This window comes from Chlorocebus sabaeus, chromosome 18 (genome assembly GCF_047675955.1).
Source record: "Chlorocebus sabaeus isolate Y175 chromosome 18, mChlSab1.0.hap1, whole genome shotgun sequence".
Lineage (NCBI taxonomy): Eukaryota > Metazoa > Chordata > Mammalia > Primates > Cercopithecidae > Chlorocebus > Chlorocebus sabaeus.
The window spans coordinates 48,370,416-48,394,960 of record NC_132921.1 but is presented as its reverse complement, the minus strand read 5'-3'; the positions used below and the strand labels follow the sequence as shown (position 1 = coordinate 48,394,960).

The 24,545-nt window shown below is 38.4% G+C and overlaps 1 protein-coding gene across 11 annotated transcripts in view; it reads left to right on the top strand.

Annotated features, from left to right (window-relative positions):
• DTNA (dystrobrevin alpha) overlaps window positions 1-24,545 on the top strand; it is a 394,437-nt gene that overhangs the window by 80,249 nt on the left and 289,643 nt on the right. The gene's annotated exons all lie outside the window — the stretch shown is intronic.

Below are 24,545 nucleotides of genomic sequence, written 5' to 3'. Positions count from 1 at the left end.
ATTTCATAAAGAAAAAGATAAGGTCTTAGGTAACGTGAGTTCCTGGCGCCTCTGTTCAGGGTTTATCTCATTCCCTACAATTTCCCATCTGCCACTCATCTTCATTTTATCTCCAGATTTCCTATCCTCTATCCTCCTTCTCTTTTGTCCTTTTATTTTCCTACAGTTTCCCCTTGCATAATCATAAACATCTCAATTTATGATTACTCCTTTTAAAAGTTTATCCCTAAAGCATTTATAATTATTTTATTTTCATTTATTTAATTTTTTTGAGGCAGAGTTGCTGTCGCCCAGGCTGGAGTGCAGTGGCACGATCTTGGCTCATTGCAACCTCCGCCTCCCAGATTCAAGTGATTCTCTTGCCTCAGCCTCCTGAGTAGCTGGGACGACAGGCACGCACCACTATGCCTGGCTAATTTTTGTATTTAAATAGAGATGGGGTTTCACTATGTTGGCCAGGCTGGTCTCAACCTCAGGTGATCCGCCTGCCTTGGTCTCCCAAAGTGCTGGGATTACAGACATGAGCCACCACACGTGACCCATTTCTCATTTACTAAGTGATAATTAACTAATCAAATATATTCATTACTGTAAATCAAGACTCTTGAACAGCTGAGGTAACCCATGTTACTACGCTGAATCCTTGACATTTCCAGCACAAAACTTTGACCCTTAACAGGAGGCCATAAATGCGAAGTCAAGTAAATTGTGCCCCTACCTCTTGTGGAATGGCCTGGCAGGATCTGAGCTCGTTGGATCCAGCCTGTCTAGAGACTGAGTCATGTTCATGAATGCACACACCCAGACATCTGTGTGTGTAGAAATGTGTGTACAGGAGAAGGCTTGAGTGAATTGTAAGCAAAAGGAGAGGAGGAGAGGTTGCAGATGTGAGAGAGGAGATCGTTATTAGACCGAACTCCCAACAGAATGCTTGAGAAGGACCTGGAGCACAGGTGGAAGGTTAGCCCTAGGAAGGAAAGGGAGTACTTTTCCTCTTCAACAGAAAAGGAGGAGTGAACCAATAAAGAGAAGGGGAACCTTTGAGGTAAATGGCAACAGTTGAAAGAGATCGTGTTGGATGATATCTGTTTCTTGGTGATAGTGATAAAAAAAAGCAAGGGGTGGGACTGAGTCTTGAGAAGAACCAGGAAGGATTCATCTGACTCAAATGCATACTGCATTAGTCAGGATTCCACAGAGAAACAGCCAATAGGATGTGCACATATCGAGAGATTTATTTTAAGGAATTGGCTCATGTGATTATAGAGGTTGACAAGTCAAAAATCTACAGAGTGGGACAGCAGTCTGGAGACTCAGGAAGAATTGATATTGCAGTGCACATCTGAAGGTTGTCTCCTGCTGAATTCCTTCTTGGTTGGGGGAAGTCAATCTTTGTTCTATTAAGGCCTTTAACTGATGGGATGAGGCCCACTCACATTATGACATTATGGAGGCCAGTCTGCTTTACACAAAGGCTACTGATTTAAATGTTAATTTCATACACACACACACACACACACACACACACACACACACACACAGTCACAGAAACATTCAGACTAATGTTTGACCAAACATCTGGGCATCATGGCCCAGCCAAGTTGATACATAAAATTAACCATATAACACATGCATTCCATTAGCTGCCAGGCTAACTCCTTGTTCTTCAAAAATCAGTTGTCCTGTCTTCTCTCCAGGAGGCCTTCCTGTAAACTTATCCCCATGTGGGAGTTTGTCTTTTTGAACTAAATTGCCAAACTACCCTGTGTTTACTTCCGTCATAAAAACATCTTTCTTGAATTCCCCCCACCAAAATCTAAGCCACTAGTCATTTGGGGAGTTTTTTCATTCCTGCCTGTATCTCCAGCACCTAAAATGTCCCCAGCTGCATTGTAGGCACTCAATAAAAGTGATGGTTAAAGAGGTAATAAGTTGCATTTATTTTCTATCAGTTTTACTACATTGTGAACTCTTCGAAAGCAGGGACAGAGTCTTAATTACTTTTTTATACCTAACGTCTAGCACAAATGAAGAGCTCAGTAAATGCTTACTACAGAAATAATGGAAATGTGACCTACCAAATGTTTACTGTATCTTTTTCCTTGTCCCTGAATACTTCACTTTTATTCCAAAGATTTTTTAAAAACCACATTCTGAAGAATTTTCACAGATTTGCATTGCTGTATCTGGAGAAATAATACTAGCGATGAGGGTTATAAATCACAAAATACTGGTGGTAGGATCTTTTAATCAGCATGTTTTAAATACCTGCAGGTGATTCCAGAGGTCATAAATCCTTGCACTAGATACAGTGAAAGTGGAGAAGTTGTTTAGGAAGTGTAAAAATATTGGGTACCTCTATGTAAGGCAGAGCCACATGGGGATACCGGGTTGGAAGCTTTGAGTGGTTTCCAGGGGAGGAGTGAAGGATACCTAAAGAGAATAAAGAAGTGCTGAAAAGAAAGCTATGAGGTACTTTGTAAGCACCTCCGAGTATCTACCATGTATCAGGCACAGTACTAAGTGCTTTACATTCATTGCTACTTGTCTCCATAGTAGCCTTGTAAGGTATAGTGTTACATTCTTGTCACAGATAAGGACACTGAAGTTCGGGTAAGTTCCTCACATCAAGCCAACAGAACAGCAAAAAATTCAAGCCTATATTGACTGGCTACAAAGTTTATGTTCTTTCCGATACACCAGCTGTTCTCAACTCTAACTACAGAGCAACAGCAGCCAAGTCTGTACCCCACTTAAGATCAGTTATATGAAAAGCTCTGAGTAAGAGACATAGGCCTCCATATTTAAAAGTCTCATCAGTATTTCTAAAATGTTTCCAGGGTTGAAAACCACTATCAGAAACATCGTAGATACTCTTCCATTTTGCCAGCTCTCATACTGTGTGCTTACAGGTGTTCTCACCCAGAAAAGAGACTTGACTCAGTCAGTTTATGAATGGCCCACCCTAAATTCAGATGAAATATCCTGAACAGACTGGGTATGGTGGCTCATCCCTGTCATCCCAGCACTTTGGGAGGCTGAAGCAGGAGGATGGCTTGAGAGTCCAGGAGTTTGAGACCAGCCTGAGCAACATAGAGAGACTCCATCTTGACAAAAAAAAAAAAAGAAAAAGAAAAAAAGAAAATCTTGAATAGCCATGCCTTGGCCCTGTGATTTGAGATGCTCTTAATTGGTGGCTGCTTTGATGTTAGCAAGAGTTTTATCCTATTTACTTTAAATTAACGAAATGGATTACATCATGCCTAGTCTCTGACTCTCTGCAAAGGGTCCTGCTCAGTACCGTTCTCCTTTGTAAGCTTTCTAGCACACCTGATGCTTTTTCAACCTACCCCATTCCAAAAAGTAGATGCTACCTGGGCCACACACACATTCACCGTACAAATGAAATAGAATCGGTATCACGAAGCAATTAAGTTTCATATCAGATTTTCTTCCATTAATTTTGGCAACACAGGCTTCATTTTTCTTTGTATTATAAAAACTTGTAACTAATGTCCAGGGTCACCAACCACATGTGAAACAAAATGCATTAGTGCAAGCCCCTGACATCATACCAAAATTCAGTCAAGTATCTTAATACATAATATATATGTAAAAAATCAAGAGAGACTGGGGAAGAAAAACACAAAAATGTGAGTAGAACGGTAAAAGTTCTCTACCCTGGTTGCGCATTAGAATCTGGGAGGATGTTTTCGATAAACACAATCTCTAGGGCTAATCAGCCCTAGAGATTCTGATTCAGGCCCAGTCTGACTGGGCCCAATCATTGTTATCCCTAAGTGATTCAAATCTGCTGTTTTTCTTACCTTTCTCGGGCTTTCCACTGTTGTAGAAAATGTGTATTAAATGAGAATACTCTGATTCATATATTTTCTGTCAACCATGATCATGATGATAGTTACTCTAATTGAGCTTGCTATGTGCTAACCAATTTTCCTAAGTCTTTTACATATAGTAGCTCATTTAATATTCACCACAGCTACTGGGTGAGGCCAATATTATTATCTTTTTGCAGATAAGAAATACATTTACAGAGATTAAGTAACTCACTGTAAGGCACAGCGGAGGCGGAATGTGAGTTCAGGGATTCTAGCACTCCGTACTCTTAGAGACGCCAGTGAGTTTATGAAATAAACCATATTATGTCTCCCCAGCCCTCCCATCAGGTTCCCTTTTCCTCTTGACTTTTGCAGAGTCTAATCTAGGTATAGGCTCACCAGTTCTACTATTAGGTGCCTAGGAGGTTCTCCCCCACTTCCATCTAACTGCCATACCTGCTGTATTTACCTTGCAGTGGAACAGAACCAGGTCTTTGGGATTCAAGGAAATACAGCTAGGTGGTTCATCTGCTTTGGGAAAGTGGCCTCTTTATTCCTGAAAACAGTAGAAAGAATGTAAGGCTTAAGAATCACACAAATATAAGATCAAATTTATGTACTTTCTCATATGAATCCTGAGCCCAGTGCAAGTCACTTAATCTAACATTCCATTTCTTAATCCATAAAATAAAAAGAATGATTTCTAAATCACAGGATTTAGAAGGATGAAGTGTAATAACATATAGAAGGTTCCTTTGCACACAGTAGGTGCTCGGTAAACATGGGTTCCTTCCCTTTTGCTCTGCTGCCATGTCACATATACAATTAACTTTGCACTCGGCAACTCTTGTTTAGCTTCTACATTTCTGCTTTCCTTTATTCCTTTTTTCCTTTATTCCTCTGTGTTTAAAAGGCTGTGCTAAGTAGCCAAAGTTTTGTATGAGAAAGATCTGCTGGGCAAAGCAGAGAGCTACACACATAACACAACTTTAGGGCCCTAAATAAATATGAGAAACAAAAATGCCTCTCAAACCTTTACAACCTCTCCTGCTTCCCTCCTCTCCTGCCACTACTACCACCAATATATCCAAATGCCTAAAATCCCATTTTAAGATCTCTCCTAAGGAACTTATGAAGAATATGCATTAGTCTAAATAGGCACCTGTTACCTCATTTTGTTTACACGTGGCTACGTGTTGTCATACTCTATATGCTCTAACCATTAATTGGCATGAGAGTGGATAAAGGACTGGATAAAGGGTAGGTTCTTTTTTAATTCTTCTGATTGAAAAATTAAAATTGTATACATTTATCATGTACAACATGATGCATTACAGTATGTATATATTGTGGAATGGCTCAATTGAGGTAATTAACCTGTGCATTACCTCATGTAGGTATCATTTTTTTGTGGTGAGAACACTGAAAATCTGTTTTTGTGATTTTTGAAATATCATACATCGTTACTAACTGCAGCCACCATGTTGTACACTGGATCTTTTGAACTTATTCCTCCTGCCTAACTAAAATTGTGTATGCTTTGACCAACACCTCTCCAAACCCTGCCCATCCAGCCCCTAATAACTAATGACCATTCCACTCTCCACTCTCGAGTTCCACTCTTTTAGATTCTACATATAAGGGGAGGTTCTTTGCTTGTTTCTGTGTACATGGCACTGAAATGTATTAGAATGTGCTTTCACACAGGCGCTGGGGCTTGCCATGGTGCTCTTCATGTATAAAGTATGGACATTCTGCCAATTCTTCTAGAGTGATACCAGGAAGCTGACAGTGAAGTGGGTGTTACATACAAGCTCATCATCTGCCATCTTTAGGGGGCCAATGGCCATGGCCAGACATAGCCCCTTTTCATCTGGAGCTTGATTGTGGGCTCTACCTCATCAACTTTGGCCAACATATTTCTGTTGTGTGTCAGCAGGGAAGGGAACTTGCCAGCCTTATTTGGGCCTGGGCCAAGGATCTGTGGGATCTGCTTGATCTGAGACTCCAGGGCCTAATGGTACCATACCTCTTGGCCAGCCTTTTCTTCTTGTCGATTTTCTCCAGCACCTCCAGGTCCATATGGGGGATTCCATAGCCTTGGCCTGTCACAATGCTGCTGGACCCCAGGATGCGCACAGAGGAGTGGAAGTGGGGTATGGACTTTATCTCAATGATGCCCCAGAAGTGTTTTTTCTTCTTAGAGTCACAGTGAGCAATGGTCTGGGCCACACCCTGCAGGAGGTAGTGCTAGGGCCATCCAGGAACCTCACACGCCCACATGTTTTTGGAAAGGTGGAGCTGCAGAACAGCTTGAAGTCAACAGAAATATCTCTTCTTCTTCTTCTTATTATTATTATTATTATTATTATTATTATTTTATTTTTTTAACAGTCTCACTCTGTCATCCAGGCTGGAATGCAATAATTATTTGATCATAGCTCAAGGCATCTTCTAACTCTTGGGTTCAAGTGATCCTCCCACCTCTGCCTCCCAAGTAGCTGGGACTACAGGCATAAGCCACTATGCTCAGCTGATTTTTATTTTTATTACTATTTTTGTAGACATGGGTTCTCGCTATTTTGCCCAGACCTATTTCTATTTTCTGGCCTCAGTTGATCCTCCTGCCTAAGCCTAGAATTACCTCTTAAAGTTTCAGATATCTCTAGTTACTGTATTGTTCATGAGAAATGCCTGTTTTTCTTAATGTCATGGTAGTCTGGTTAAACAAGTCATAATATAATGCTTTTACTAAAATAGTACAACAACGTAGAAATAATTCTTTTCTATAGGTTTCCAGCTCCTCAGAGGCATAGTTGATCTTGTATCTGCTTTGGAACATTTCTTCTCTCTTTCTAGAGTCTCTTTCCTCTAAGGTGAACTTCTTGTGAGGTTTCATTTTGATAAAATTCCATCATTCATTTCTTGTCAAGCTTTTGAACTTCATTTTCCATCTTTGCATTTTCAGATGCACTCTTGCTTTGGAATGTTTTAATATAATGCATAAGCTTCTTTTAGTGAATTTACTATATATGTGATTACTTTTTCAAGAGTTTGTAAGGAAGTTTTTACGTGATGTTATGCATGATTCTTCAAAACTCCTCATCTAAGTTGTCTCTTATTTCTGACTCTCTTATTATATCCAACACCTAATGACCACTGTCCATTTCATCTCTAAGGACAGCAAACAAATCTGTCATCTTCAACAAACATTCAGTCAAATGCTAGATATGATGTTCCTTCTCACATGGAATTTTTTCCAAATATGGTTTTGAAATTTCAACCTCCTTTTTTTCTATGTAAATTGAGACCACTCAGTCTTCCTTTTCCTTTGTATAAAAGTTATTTTCCATTTTCCTAAAGATTGGATTTTTCATCAAAACTTTTCTTTAATACTATTTATAGCTGTGTTTTACTTTTCTGACATAAATTTCAAGATTATTCTGGTTTACCTACTTGGGATTGGATGGATTCTGATTTATCCTTCAGTGACTGTATTATAGCCTTTGTGTAACATCAACCGTCATGCCATCTTCTTCTGGATAGTTAGATTTTTCTTCCCCATTTTCCCCTAGAAAGTCTATTTTAACCTCAATAAAGAGTAGGACTAATCAGTTTTTAAATATCTGTCTCCAGACAGCATTTCAAACAACTTTATTTCAAGTCTGGCCTTCAACCAAAACTTCTCCAGTGCTTAATGACCTCTCTTAAAATGCCAGAACTTGTCAGAAATTTTAAGTTTTTCTTCATCTGGAGAGAAAACATTCCATGATGTTCTTTCTCCCTACATTTGTAAAGCAAGCTTTAGTTCTATGAAACCCAATGAGAGCTGCCCATAGAACCACCTTCTGGGGAAAATCCTAGAGTCCTGATCATGGGCTCACACCTGCAGGCACAGTGCTCACAGTGCTGTACAGAGCCTTCAGGGTAAGCCAGTGGTAAAGCTGTGTGCCTATTGCTTAGCCTCTGTCACACAAGTGACTGCCACAGAATTGCCGCTGATTCAGAATGTCCTATTGATCACCGTAGTCTTCCAGGAACCCAGAATGTCCCACTCAGATCCCAACTCAGCAAATGACAATCAAGACAAACTTGCAGGGAGGGAATCAAGGGTATGAACACATTTTTCTTCATCTTTGTTTCATCATGGAACACAAATAAATTGTTGATATGTTTTTGTTTTTGCTTTGTTTTATTTATTTATTTATTTAGAGATGGAGTCTCACTCTGTTACCCAGGCTGGAGAGTGCAGTGGTATGATCTCGGCTCACTCCAACCTCCTCCTCCCTGGTTCAAGTGATTCTCCTGACTTAGCCTTCCGATTAGCTGAGATTACAGGCACATGCCACTATGCCCAGCTAATTTTTGTATTTTTAGTAGGGATGGGGTTTCACCGTGTTGCCCGGGCTGGTCTTGAATTCCTGACCTCAGGTGATCTGCCTGCCTCAGCCTCCCAAAGTGCTGGAATTGCAGGGCGTGAGCAACCATGCCCAGCCGTAAGTTGGTGATATTTGTATGACAATCAAGGTAAATGGATGAGGTTGTTTATGACTCACTCCACCTAGAGGCTGCAAGGGACAAACAACCCATGTCTTGTCATACGTGTGAGCATTCTAACTTTGCTGGCTGTCAGAAAACTGTACGCTGAGTCTCCCACATTTTGCATGAGACTTCTAGGCTACAGTCTTAGAGATACAACTTGCCTTGAAAGGTCCCAGAAACTTCTCTCTCAAAACACATCCCACCCCAGTTTATTGTGGGTCAGTAATAGTGTTTGTGTATGTGTGTTGAAATAAAGGGCCTCCAAAGGATTTCTGCTTGCCTTTAAATAATGGTTATGGTTTGTCTATTCTCACTTTAATTTTGTTCATTTTAGCTTTATGTATTTGGAAGCCCTGTATGTATTTTTAGTTTTATATCTTCTTGATGAATTGACCCTTTATCACCATGAAATATCTCTCTTTATCTGATAATATATTAATAGTTTGTCTTGAAGTCTAACATATCTAATGTGTCTTACATAGGCACACAAATATTTTTATGGTATATCTTTTACTATTTTTAAACTTTCAATATGTGTTTTTATATTTAAAGCATTTTTTTAATGAACAGCATGTAGTTTGGTCTTGGTTTTTTATTCAGTCTGATAATGGAATATTGAGTCCATTTACAGAATTCATTTTTAATTTTTTATTTCCATAGGTTTTTGAGGAACAGATGGCATTTTGTTACATGAGTAAGTTCTTTAGTAGTGATTTTGGTGCACCCATCACCTGAACCCAATTTGTAGTCTTCTATCCCTCACCCTCTTGCCGCCCCTTTTCTGATGCGTCCCCAAAGTCCATCGTGTCATTCTTATGCCTTTGCATCCTCATAGCTTAGGACTCACTTATGAGTGAGAACATATGATGTTTGGTTTTCTATTCCAGAGTTACTTGACTTAGAATAGTAGTCTCTAATCCCATCCAGATTACTGTGAATGCCGTTAATTCATTCACTTTTATGGCTGAGTAGTATTCCATTGTGTGTATATGTATAAATACATACACACACACACACACATACAGATATACATACCACGGTTTCTTTATCCACTCGTTGATTGATGGACATTTGGATTGGTTCCACATTTTTGCAATTGTAAATTGTGCTGCTATAGTATTATTATTATTATTTTTTTTTTGTATAATGATTTTTTTCCTCTGGTTGGATACCTAGTAGTGGGATTGCTGGATCAAATGGTAGTTGTACTTTTAGTCCTTTAAGGAATGTCCACACTGTTTTCCACAGTGGTTGTACTAGTTTACATTCCCATCAGCAGTGTTCCCTCTTCACTGCATCCATACCATAATCTTCTTTTCTTTTTATTTTTTTATTATGGCCATTCTTGCAGAAGTAAGGTGGTATCACATTTTGGTTTTGATTTGCGTTTCTCTGATCATCAGTAATGTTGAGCATTTTTACATATGTTTGTTGACCATTTGTATATCTTCTTTTGATCATTTTCTATTCATGTCCTTAGCCCACGTTTTGATGGGATTTTTTGTTTTTTTCTTGTTGATTTGTTTGAGTTCATTGCAGATTCTGGATATTAGACCTTTGTCAGATGTATATATTGTGAAGTTTTTTTTCCCACTCTGTGGGCTGTCTGTTTACTCTGCTAACTGTTCCTTTTGCCATGCAAAAGCTTTTTAGTTTAATTAAGTCCCACTTATTTATCTTTGTTTTTATTGCATTTGCTTTTGGGTTCTTGGTTGTGAAATCCTTGCCTAAGACAATGTCTAGAAGGGTTTTTTCGATGTTATCTTCTAGCATTTGTATAGTTTAAGGTCTTATTTAAGACCTTGATCCATCTTGAGTTGATTTTTATATATGGTGAGAGATGAGGATCTAGTTTCCTTCTTCTACTTGTGGCTTGCCAATTATCCCAGCACCATTTGTTAAATAGGGTGTCCTTTTCCCACTTTATGTTTTTGTTTGCTTAGTCAACGATCAGTTGGCTATAAATATTTGGGTTTATTTCTGGGTTCTCTATTCTGTTCCATTGGTCTATGTGCCTATTTTTATACCACTACCATGCTGTTTTGGTGACCATGACCCGTACATTTAATGTAATGTTTACTCTCATTAGATTTAACTCTATCATCTTGGTATTTGTATTCTATTTGTCACATCTGTTTTTTGTTCCTATGTTCCTTATTTGTTTGCTTTCCTTTGAGTTAATTAAATATTTTATTATTTCGTTTTATCTCCTCCATGATGTTTTCCACTATACCTCAATGGAGTGTTTTTATTTTTCATTGTTGTGTCTTAAGATGGCACACGTGCCTTTATTATTGTTTACCTTTAAATAATATTTCAAAAGTAACCGTGTAAGAACCTTTAGAAAGTATAATTCTATTTGCTTGCTGTCCTTTGCTTTCTTGTTGTCATGTATTTTATTTACTTATAGGTAACAGATACAAAATGTGTTGTTATTTTTGCTTTAAATAGTCACAAGTTTTTAAAATGTGAATAGATAGGTAGATGACGATAGATATGTAGGTAGGTAGGTAGATGGTAATTTTTAAAAGGTCTTTTATACTTACCCATATATTTAGTCATTTATCCACTCTAATAATTTTCAGTTCTCCTTGTAGATTCAGGCTTCCAGCAAGAATTCACCTTGAAAAATTTCCTTGTCTCTTGTAGTACGTATTTGCTAAAAATAAACACTCTCAACCTTTCTCATCTTATTTCACCCTCATGTTGAAAGATATATTTGTTGAACATAGAATTCTAGATTAAGAGTTGCTTTCCTTCAATACTTTGCAGATATTGCATGTCTTAAGGTAGTCAGTATTTTAGTTGAAAACTCAGACATTGTTCCTAAGGTGGTTGTTGCCTGTGTGAAATGTCTTTTTCTTCTGGCAGCTTTTAAGATTTACCCTTTATCCTTGTTTTTCAATAGTTTAATCACAGAATGCCTCAGCATGGTGTTGGTGGTGGTGAAGTTTGTTTTGTTTGTTTAGTTGTTTGTTTTTGAATTTTCTTGCTTGGATTTTACTTAACTTTTTTCATACATGGGTTGATATCTTTTACCAGTTTTGGAAATTGTTCACCTACCACCTTTCCAGGTATTTCTTCTCCTTGATTTTCTCCCCGCTACCTTTCTGAGGCTCCAATTACAAATATCTTAGATCATTAGTTATTATGTTACAGTCACAAGATTTCTGTCCCATTTTCTTCACTCTTTTTTTCTCTAGTGTTTCAATTTGAATGATTTTATTGACATATCTTAAATACTACTGGCCCTTTCTTCTGCTGGGTCAGTCTGCTGTTCGACTCCCTAAATGAATCCTTCATTTATTATACATAATTTTTATCATTTCTATTTTGCACTTTTTGATAATGCCCATATATAGAAATTTCCCAGTGTTAATGCATGCTTCTCACTTTTTCATTGTATCTTTTAACATATCTATCATAATTTTTAAACAAATCTCCACCTGCTATATCCAACATTTGAGCCATCTGTGGGTCTGCTTCTCATGTTTATTTTTTATTTCATAGTCATATTTTTCAGCTTCTTCATGTGTTTTATAAATGTTTATTGTATGTTAGTGGGTAAAAGCACAGAAATAAATAAGATTTACTCCCATAAAAGGGCTCATCCCTTTCTCTATTGGACTGCTAACGTGTGTGGTGTCGGGGGGATGCAGGGCGACTGGATTAATCTAATGTGATTAGATATGAATGTAAGCTTTGCTATAGCATTAATGTGATTTGTCGTTGGCTTTAGATGTATTTGGGGAAGAAATAGAAATTTATCTTTAGGAAGACTGACAGTAGCATTGCCTCAGAGATGTCTTCATACTTAAAGCCTACCTGCTAATATTTGTGGACCATGGGGGTTCTCTTTCTTCTTTACACTCCAGCACCTAGCTTTCCAGGTGTATGGATATCTCTCTTCACTTCTGGAGAACTGCTACTGTGCACTGAATGAAGACCTGTGCACCTTGAGGGGATCTCCATCAACTCTCTTGCCCCCCCCCAGCCTGTATCAACCACCTCCAAATATTCAATTTCCAATCTGTGGAAAGGAATTAACAAAAAGGCTTGGATTCTTTCTGTGGTTGAGGGGCCTCAGTGTTCTAATCTGTGGTAACTGCCCACTTGCAACTGTTGAAACTGTGTTAAGGCCAGGCGCGGTGGCTCACGCCTGTAATCCCAGCACATTTGGAGGCCGAAGCGGGCAGATCACAAGATCAGGAGATCAAGACCATCCTGGCTAACACAGTGAAATCCCGTCTCTTCTAAAAATACAAAAAGAAATTAGCGGGGCGTGGCGGTGTGTGCCTGTAGTCCCAGCTGCTGGGAAGGCTGAGGCAGGAGAATGGCATGAACCTGGGAGGTGGAGCTTGCAGTGAGCTGAGATCGCGCCACTGCACTCCAGCCTGGGTGACAGAGCGAGACTTGGTCTCAAAAAAAAAAAAAAAAAAGAAAGTCTGTTAATAGCTGGGCTGGTTGTCCTTACCCAGCTCTGTGGCGAAGGTGCTCCACCTGTTGCTGTGTCCTCAGGAGTGACAATAACTATAGAATTCTTCTCTCCAAGAAAAGGTTAACCTCATTTTGAAAATTAATTTATTTGGATTTTTGTCTTCAGCTTTCTAATGTGTTTTTTTAAAATATGATTTTGAGACTTTTTGTTATTAAGGACAGATAAATTTGATAGAGTAGAGAAAGTGTGGGAAGGCACATAGTTACTTTTAGAAGACTGCACTATCAATGTGGCAGTCAGACATGCCCCTAGTATTTTTTTTTCTTTTTTCTTTTTTCTTTTTCTTTTTGAGATGGAGTCTTGCTCTGTCACCAGGCTAGTGTGCAGTGAGTGGCGTGATCTCAGCTCACTGCACCCTCCACCTCCTCCTGGCTTCAAGCGATGATTCTCCTGCCTAAGCCGCCCAAGTAGCTGGAACTACAGGTGCACACCAACATGCCCAGCTAACTTTTGTAATTTTAGTACAGACAGGGTTTCACCATGTTGGCCAGGATGGTCTTGATTTCTTGACCTCGTGACCCACCCGCCTCGGCCTCCCAAAGTGCTGGGATTACAGGCGTGAGCCACTATGCCCGGCCTGCCCCTAGTATTTTGTAGGACCTGAGGCACAAATACAAAGAGGGACATACAAGCAATATGTCTAAATATTTAAAAGCTATAAAGCAAACTTATAAATTGTTAAACCAAATATGTTTTCCTACCTTAATACATGTATCTTCATAATGATTTTTAAGGCCACTTTCATATTGAAATTCTCTTAAATATGGCCGCTCAGAGAGACAGAGAGAGAAAGAGAGAGAGCACCCACTCTGCCTTCTCTTCCCATCCCTAGTTCTGTCCTGTATCTGAAAGGGCCTTGCACTAAGGTGTGTATGAACACCATAGCTCATTCTTCCAAGATTGACTCCTATCCCCTACATCTACATCCCCAAAAACAACTACTCTTCAACTACCCTTAAGCATCTAAGGTGTATATACTAGAGGCAGGTTCACCTTGGGAAGACAGACCAGGATGCAGTCTCAAGGCCTTTTGAGCAGGAAGCTCCAGAGTCTCACATGCTCAGAGCTTGGTTAGAAGAGGGACACTTGTTTCTCTTCTAACTCATAGCTCTTTGGGGATGACATAGAACGCAGAGGAAGACGACAGCATCAAGGCCCTCTAATGTGTGAGGCCCAGGGCAACCCATCCCCACAACCTCTCAACCCCCTTGACTGTGTCTTCGGGCAGTACTGATGGCAACAGAATATTTTGGAGCTAGATGAGCAGACTGCATAGAAAGTGCAAATGTGGGAATAAAGTAAAGGATGCCAAGAATAACCTGTGATTCTTTCCTCAGGGCCAACTCTTGCAGTTGGATAAATAATTGAATGTGTATATCTCTCTAAGTGTAAAAGGTAGCTTCAATGTTGATGGGATACTCTTGAACAAATAGGGTACAATATTTCTAGAAGACTGATGTCTCTAGATTGACATATTATAAGGAGCAAAACTAGTATATAAAATGATTCAAGACAAACCTCACCTCAAATAACAAAATACACAAATGTGGTCCATATGCGAATCATCATGACAACCTGAAAGGGAAATTAGTTCACTATTAGATTTTACATTGTCTTCTAACAGAAAGCAAATATAAAATGACTGTTAAGTAATTTTACTTGTCTTGACGAGGTTATGACTTAATTAATAGTTTAGGGAGAACTTCAATCACAAAAGAAATGTATTTTTCACTTTTTAAGATAGATAGTTTTGCCTAGGAAGGAATTATTTATAATTATATATGTTCAGATATTTAATTCCACAGATAAATGATGGAAGTTTTAATATAGGGAACAACATGTAACTTCAGAATAAAAGGATCTCCTTATCCTAATTGAATGTTGTACTTCACTATGTCTGATAGGAATAATTACATGCCTTGCGGGGATTTAGCTTTTCATTTTAGCATTGGGTATACTTGTGGAGAAAAATGAAATATTGTGTTGCCCCCATTGGCCCCCACCCCCAAACACACAACTGCTGAATTTGGTGGGATCATTTTGGAGAGATGTTTGAGAATGTGTTCCCTTTATAAGGCAGTGGCTAAAGAGTGAAGGCAGAGAATTGCAATTAAAATGGTGGATGGGACACTTGCTTAAGTCTACCCTCTGCCTCTCAAAGGAACTCCTATAATGACAACTAAAAAAAAGAAAAGAAAAAGAAACTCACTTTCTAAAGAAAACAGGAGAGAACACAACGGCAGAGACCTATTGACTTTTCTTTTTAATGGAAATGGAATGAATAAGTGGTATGTGTTTTAGCTAAACAGAGATGTAGAAACCCAGGTGTCTGCAGGGGAGATGCCCAAAAGAAACAAATGGGAACTCCATTGAGAACCCTGGAAAGCCTCAAAGACTGGAGGCAAAAAGGATTGCTGACGCTAAGGGACAGACTTGAGGTTGAAAACAGGACTGTTTGAAATTCTTAACAAGAACTGGACTCCCAAATCCCCTTCTCAACTCTTTGCAGCCTGACAACTACCCCTCTTTCACCCTGTAAGAGAGATGGTGGGGTATTATTCTCTCGAGTAACTTAACTATAGAGGCTACAAGCTTAACATTACTGGGGACAGTGGCAGGAGAGATTGAGATACAATATAGAAATCTAGGAGACTAGAAATCTGCATGCCAAGTAGTAACAAACTCTCCTTTTCCTTCAAGCCTTCTTAGGTGGCTCAGCTCCCAGGACACTGGCAACCAGGCTGTAGTTCCCAGGTGGAACATTGGAGGGGGCACCTTCTACCCAAGGGGGAAGAAATCTTGCTATTCTTGAGGGCATTTCAGTGAAACAACTCAGTTTTGTCTAATGGTTTTATGGTAATGTCCTGAAGCCCATAATCCGTTGCTTGAGCAGACAGCTAAAGAATACCAGATACGGAGGAAAGTCTCCAACAAAAAGAGACCAAAGCAAACTAACCAACAGGAAGTTGAAGGAAACAAAGACTCTGGAGAGAACAGAAAGCTGTTACATGTAGCTTTAAAAAGCTGAAATGTGTATTATATAGATAGTAGAATAGAAATGGTGTTCATGAAACTAAACATGGTGCTATGAAAAAGGAGAAATTAGAGAAAATTAAATTCTTAAAAATTAAAAATGTTAGGTGAAATAATATAATCAACAGAACAAAGATGAGAGACTCTTGTAGAGATAGATGACAAAAAGAAGATAAATAGAAAATAACGTTAGAGTTTGAGTCTAAAAGTTAGTTTCAGAATGAAAGAACAGAAGAAATAGAGGTCAGAAATTGCTAAAAGTACATAACAAAATTTCCTGGAACTGAATGAATGAGTAAAAGTCCCTGAATTTCAAACACAATCAACTGGGGGAACTCGTGTATATCACACCAAATATACTGTTAAGAGACAATAGAACACTAGGGATAAAAAAGAAATCATAAGTGTTTTCAGAGAGAAGAAAGAGGGAGGGAAGAGGAGAAGGAAGAAATGAACAAGCAACAAAAGGAACAAAGAAAGAAAATCAAACAAAATGAATCGGGGAACAAAATAACTTCTTAATAACACTGGAAGCTAAAAGATGGTAAAGAAATCCCTTGAAATTTCTGAGGAAAAAGTATTTCTAAACAATGAATTATGTATAAAGTCAAAGAAACAATTAATGTAAGAAGAGAATAAAGAAATATTTTCAAACACCTAAGTTCTCCAAAAATGTATTTGTCCCAAACATCTTTCTCAGGAAGCTCCTGCATGCTCACCCACCCACCCGTGAAGGAGTCCATCAAGAAAGAAAAACAAAGAACTCAGGGAACGGGACCCAAACTACAGAGAGGCAAAGAGCGGTCCTAGGGTGACAGCTCAGTAGAATCTTGCCACAAAAAGCATGAGGGTACTTAAAAAAAAAAAAAGAAAAAAATAACTAACATATTTGACTGTATTAAGAGGAGTGTTGCATTTCTATTGGAGAATTTGAGAAAATATAAGATGGGCAGATGAAAAATTAAGAAAACAAAATATGACACAACTAATGTCAGGAAAAAGAAGAAAAAGAAAAATGTGTAAAAGAAATATAATCATAAATTCCCATGTGGCTTACATGTGGATGATATATACAAGTTAAAATAATGTAAACACTAATTAGTGCTTTATCTAAGATTGTTGTGTGGTTAAATTGGGAAGATTAAGCTAAGGGAAGCATATGTGTGCTCATGTGTGTGGTATGAGAATGAGAAAATGTGACAGGGAGGCAGGAAAGAAGACAGAGAGATAGGAAGAGAGGACAAACACACACTGGAGGAAGTATTATGTATAATATCCTATATAGAATCCTTATCTCTCATAGTAGGAGGCCAACAGATAATATCAACATATGAAAATCAGAAAGTACGTATATGAGTATTATGTGGGAATATGGAATTATCATCATAATGAACAGTTAGATGAAGATGGTTGCCTCTGGACTTCAAAGGTATAGAGAAGTGGATAGGAAATTCTTTTAAGCTCTACAGTTTTATGTGTGGTTTTTAAGAATATGTACATGAATTTTTATTAATATGAAAAAGCTAATTGTTTGTAAAGAATATGAATGCCATGAATACTAGAGCTCTGTGGTTTTCAAGCAGTGCTTCCCAGGTTCATGGAGGGCTCCTGGAGTCCCCACAGGGATTGTCTCGTGGAGGAGGGGGCTGAATAAATGGGGCCACAGGCTTTACACCTGTTACTGCTAAAGGAGCTATGCCTTGTCATTGTAATGTTTCAGTGAACTATTTCCTTTGAAGAAAAGGTTCCATGGAAAACAACAGCAAGTTTGAAAAACACTGATAGTAGTATACTTATTTGGAGAAAAACCATTCCCAAATTGCTGTGGTTCGAATATGATTTGTCCCCACCAAAACTCATGTTGAGGCTTGGTTACCAATGTGGTGGTGTTGGGACATGGGGCCTCCAAGGGTAGATTATTAGGTCATTAAGAGGGAGCAATGCCTTTCTTATGGGAGTGAATTCTTAGTTACTTCGAGGTTGTTACAAAGTAAAGCTGCCTCTCCTATTGGTTTATGTGTGTGTGTGTGTGTGTGTGTATGTGTGTGGGTGGGTCCACATTCCCCTCTCACCTTCCCACCCTGTTACGAAGCAGCATGAGTTCCTCACCAGATGCAGCCACCCGTCTTGGACTTTCCAGCCTCCAGAACACAAATGAATATGCTGACTCAAACTACCAAACTCCATCCAGTTTGGTTATCACCTGTCATGTTCAGAATTGTCCTATTTCTAACCCTGGATAGATCTTTTAAAAAACTTGAATTAGAACCAGTTTTCGCTTGGATTTCAAATATGGATTAGACATTTGATTATGAAAATTTGCATGTTTTAAATGATGACATTAAGTATATTTTCATTTTGCTCCAAAACCAAATTTTACCCTCACTTCTTAAGCAGTATCACATACAGTATATGCTGGCAGAGTTCAAATAAGTAACCCAATAGAGGTGGTCCTCTGTCCCTGGGATGAAGTTGAACATTCTGGTTTCACTGAGTGTTGGATATATTTATGATTGTGCTCCAATTAGAGCTGCCTTTGGTTCCACAAAGGAAAAGTATCCCCACCCCAAGGTATAGAAAAAAAAATACAACAAAATCTTTAGTTTTTATTTTAATTTTTTACTTTTTGGAGACAAGGTCTTTCTCTGTCACCTAGACCTGGAGTGACACCCAGACACCTGGAGTGGTGTAATCACAGCTCCCTGCAGCTTCAAACTCCTGGGCTCAAGTGATCCTTCCATCTCAGATTCCCTACTTGGGAGGGTCATGCCTGGCCAAATTTTTTTTTTTTTTTTTTTTTTTTTTGGTAGAGATGGGGTCTCACTATATTGCACAGGCTAAAAATCTTTATTTCTTTTATACTGAAGATAACCCATATGTTTTGCAAGCATGTTTTATTGGTTGTTACTGGGGCTTTATAACCACTTAAAGACAAAACATCCTTAACTTAGTGAGTTTAATCTAGGAGAAAATCAAATGCTAAAACAGACACTCCTGAAAAAATGTACGTCCTTAGTCAGTCAGTCTGTCTCATTCTCTTTGTTCTCCTCTGCACTCCACATAGTGTGAAATGCTGTGCCTGTTCTTTATGCTTCCATTATTTCTCAATATAAAGTAATTAAAATCTGCTTTGAAAAATATATGTAATCTAATACAAAGTTTATATAAAATATATTTGCTATAAAGGATAGATTTACACATTTTATGTATTCTGAACTTATATGCATATCTCATTTGAAGTTGACAACAACTCTTTGAAGTATTATTATTTCATTGTAGGGATGAAGAAATAGTGACCCTTGGTGGTGGACCTCTCCCAGGTTGTGCAGCTAACAAGGGATAAAGACCAAATGAAATTTTTATTTTCAGAGTTTTGGTCTACTTGGGCCAAACACTTTCTAATTAATAAAAAGGCTAATCTTTATCAAAAGCATACTTATAACTTTAAAACTTCCAGATCACATATATAGGATGACCAACTCTGGTTTGTCTGGGACTATCCTAGTTTCAGGGCTGAAAATCCTGTATCCCAGGAAATCCCTCAGGCTCGGACAAAACAGAATGGCTGGCCACTTTACATTCAGCAGTCAGTCCAAGAGACTGTAATAGATACCCATCATGGGAACTGAGAGAGACACAGGAAAGGAAATGCAAGTAGAAGAAAATGATCCAGAAAGTTTGTATAGACAAGAGTAAAACTGATTTCTTACCCTATTGAAGAAAACCAGTTGTAACAACCACCACAACCCAACAATTGGCACCAACTTTTCAAAAATGTTTAACCAAATATATCTATAGATTTAAGATTCATGTCTATATCATGAAGTGTCCCAAAGACACACAAGCTTGGTACTACCATATCTTAAAAGTAAAACCTCTCAAATGTTTTATGAGAAGAAATCACAAAACACTCAGACAGATATCCTAGGGTCAAATATCCTAAACCTCTTTTTGAGATCTTGATCTCCTCAAAGTCTGCCTCATTGAAGTAGCTACTCCCCAACCCGACTTACAGTCTGCCCCCAACCCCTACCTATAGTGTGCCAGATTCTGTTTCCTGCCTGCTCTTCTCTCATTCTCACTGTCTTAAGAGTGTTCTTTTTCTTGGGTATTTCCCTCCTTTCCCTTTCTTAAAACCAACATAAGTCCCATTAATCTTCTTCTGTGTCTCTTTAGACATTAAAGAGCACCTTCATCCCCTTATGCTCCTCTCCCCCATAAGCTCCTGCAATGAAGATCCAGAGAACTAGAAATGCCTCTTCAAAGATGAGGAAGAGGGTGAGGAATGAGAAAATGCTGCAATTATTTCTACTTGAATATTATAGTGTGTGTGTGTGTGTGTGTGTGTGTGTGTGTGTGTAGATTATGAAGGTAAAATAATGTCATTACAGAAAATTTACAAAAAGTGAATTAAGATTTTTCATAAAGGATCCACAATCATTTTGATAGGAATTTTTCAGACTTTATGTTCCTCTCCGGTGCCTACAGGTGTTCTAATAGAGTTGAAATCATGGTGCACGTACACATACAAGCTGATTTTTAACCTAAGTAAGCATTAGCCTATACCATTCTGTTTTTTATCAAAACTATCATTGTTAGGTCGGGCTCAGTGCCTCAGGCCTGTAATCCCAGCACTTTGGGAGGCCGAGGCAGGTGGATCACAAGATCAGGAGGTGGAGACCATCCTGGCTAACACGGTGAAACCCCATCTCTACTAAAAATACGAAAAATTAGCCGGGCGAGGTGGCGGGCACCTCTAGTCCCAGCTACTCAGGAGGCTGAGGCAGGAGAATGGTGTGAACCCAGGAGGCAGAGTTTACAGTGAGCCGAGATCACACCACTGCACTCCAGCCTGGGTGACAAAGCGAGACTCCGTCTCAAAAAAAAAAAAAAACAACAAAAAACCTATCATTGTTCCCCATTATTTGCTATCAAATATACTCATTATATTTTATATTAATACTATATGAATTATATTTATAATACTCTACTAACTATATATATAATACTAAGTATCTTTTGTAATTAGTATATTTGTACATACAGGCCTTTGCATGATTACAGTTATTTTCATGTGATAGGCATATATAACAGGTGTCCATTTCAACCAATGTTTAAGTTTATTGGCATTTAATAGGATTATATATAGCATGCTGCTGTGGTTTTCTTTGTTTTTAAAATGTATGTGTGTAAGGTATACATGATGTTTTGATATACTCATTTTGATATATATAGTGAGGTGATTACTACAGTTAAACAAATTAATATTCCGTTGTTTCCTATAGTTACTTTCATGCGTGTGTATGCGCACATGTGTGTGTGTTAAGAGTACCTAATAATCCACTTTGGGAGGCCAACGCGGGTGGATCACGAGGTCAGGAGATCAAGACCATCCTGGCTAACACGGTGAAACCCCGTCTCCACTAAAAAATACAAAAAATTAGCCGGGCATGGTGGCAGGTGCCTGTAGTTCCAGCTACCCAGGAGGCTGAGGCAGGAGAATGATGTGAACCCAGGAGGCGGAGCTTGCAGTGAGCCGAGATTGCGCCTTAGCATACTGTATGCTAAATCGCTACACTTATTCATACTATATAACTCTCTTTTTGTACCTTTTGATCTATATCTTCCCATTTCTGCCTGCTCCTGGTAAATATTGCTTTACTCTATTTCTATATATTTGATGTTTTTAAAAGATTACACATATAAGTGAGATCATGCAGGATTTGTCTTTCTATGCTTGGCTTATTTCACTTGGCATAATGTCCCCCAAGTTTATCCATGTTATGGCAAATGGCAGGATCTCTTTTTGGGGGGCTGGATAAGATTCTGCATGTGTGTATCACAGTTTCTTTTCTCTGTCAATGAACACTTTGGTTGTTCCCACATCTTGGTTATTGTGAATAATGCTGCGATGAGCATGGAAGTGCAGATACCTTTAGGAGTTGGTGTATTTCCTTTGGGTATATACCCATAAGAGAGATTGCTGGGTGTATTTTTAAGTTGATTGGCATTTAATAAGATAATAAATAGCATGCTGCTGCTTTGAATCTTCCATATTTGTTTGTAGAGCCCCCGTTTTCTAATGCAGTTTATGTATAGTTTTTCTACTTTTTCTTGGACAGTGTCTATTTTAATTACTTTTAAATGACTTGGATGTACTGATGTTTTCTCTTTTAACAAAAATCACAATTATACTCCAAATTATTTTTGCATAAAAAGTATATGCTTTTAAAAATAAGTGATATGACAAAAATATCAGCTATAAAACTATGGCCATGAGAATATTGCCTGTCCTAGTCTCTTAAGGATATTTATTACGGAGGAAAAAAATAACAGAGGTCATTTGCTTTTCAGTGACCATGTTCTTCATACACATGGATGTCTCACAGATCAGCTAAGACCTGTGTTTGAACACCTTGGTCACCCCTGCAAGGAGCCTGCTACCAGCATTTGCCATCCACAGAACTGTGCTAATAGAATCTATTTCTGGAGAATGGAGGAGAGATTAACTTCTTGTTCATGATAAATCAAGGGTATCTGATTTGCCTGTTACATGCCCAGTTTTCTTTGGAAGCAAGCCCTAGAAGCTGTTTTTCTGATCTAATCCTGACTCTCATGTTAGTGCTTATGAAAGAGAAAAACATTTACTCACGATAAAGACTGAGTTCTAGCCATTATAAATCTTATCAATGGCCTTGTGAAGGTTGGGGGAAAAAGGAAGGAAAAAATTGATTGTGCTCACTCACACTTGCATCTGGACTAATGCTCCTATTCCTGTTGCAGAGTGTTCTGAGATTTCTGGAAACAGCAGCAGAGATAAAGTTGGGAATCTTAGGAGATATTTGATTGATGAATGTTGCACTATAAGGAGTGGCCAGTAACAGTTCAATAAGGAAAATTGTTATAGTTTACTCATTACTGGGAAATATTAGCAAACCTAAACATTTCATTTTTTTCTCTATTTTTCTTATAAGCCACCAAGATTGGTAGAAGTGCTCTTAACAAATATTTGCCATGTTAATATTTAGAAGCACACACATGCATACATATATACATAAGATGTATAATGTTTTTTTGGCTTCAGTAAAGGTACTTGGTACATACTATACATTCTATATAATATTTTGGTTAATTGCTTGAAAAGAAGCATATTTTTCCCAAGACAAATACAAAACATATTTATCTAAGATGTGGGCCAACAAATAACCGTTTTCCATAGGTTAAGATGTACATTTGTACATGAGCAGTTCCTCAGTTTCAGCAACCATTTTTTGAGTATCAGTTTGTGCTAGTGCTCACTCTGAGATACAACAAAGGTGAACAGAGCAGCTGAATGTGAACCATCGATGGCCGCACCTCTGTCCACCCTTCTTAGTTCGTTTGTGTTTTGACACCATCTGTTAGCCTTGAGAAGGCGTGTTTTTGACAGAAGGATAAAGAAACACAGGGACAGAAATGTGTACTTTCTGGACTATTGGGTTATTTCTTTCCATTTATTTGTGAAGTCATCAGAATGCCTGTCTGTCAGCATTACATAGAGCCTGCAGTTTCCCTAAGAAACTGTCAACTTTGGGGACAAAATTAAGGAAAGTTTCTTACTCCTCGGTTTCTATCTTTTGATCTTTTTAAAAGACATCTAGTAACAAAGTCAGGCTAAAAGGCTAAAAGCTGGTTGGCCACCAATCTGTATGGGGCATGAAAATATCACTGAAATAGGCTAGTAATATGATGCCAATTCATCAAGTTTTCCCTCGTCATTTCTCAAAATGGTATTGCCCTAGATATGGTAAAATATAACCTAAAATAGAAGATTCAAAACCATCAGCAAACAAACAAAAACAGAAAGCTTGCTTTCTGGCATCACCGTTTTGCCATTGAATATTTTTGAGATGTCCACATAAGTTCCAAGGAGCAGCTGCAGCCACACCACCACCCTGAGCCCAGCCAGCTGACAGTTGCCTAGAGTTGGCAGCCACAGCTAGCTGAAATTTGGAAACCCCGAAATGCCTAGGGTTGAGATGTGTCCAATTACCAAAATTATAAAGCCTTCATTAGGCTTTTGAAGAAGTTGTGTGGTCTGTAGAATTGCATGTTTTGAACATAAAGTGGTTAGTTATTTTCAGAGGCAGGAGATCTTTTGGCCCCAGTTACCACTAAATATTAATAAATATTAAACACAAGTTAATTAATGGTGATTTAAAGGGACCCATTATTGTTAATTCGTGTCAGACTCTATTTGATGAAATGTATCTTTTTCCTTGTTTCCATTCACTCAATTTCTCTTCTTTCAGATATACACGTGTATAACACACACACACACACACATACACACACACACACACTCATTTCCTTTTCCATTCCGCACTCAAGTTTTGCAAGACAGTCCTGAAAAAGAAGTTTCAATAGGAAGGTAGAAGCGGTTTTGCACCCTCTCCCATTGAAATCAGTTTTTCCACAATTCTTACAGCAAGTTTTTCTCTAACAGAAAATGTACAGATTGAACAGTTGCCCTCCAAAACACTGGCAAGCAGGTGGCACGATGATTTCTTCCTCTTAACGGATCCCAACTCATTTACTAAGACTCATTCAACTTTTAACAAAAAATTTGCCATTTCCCTTTCTTACTACAGTCA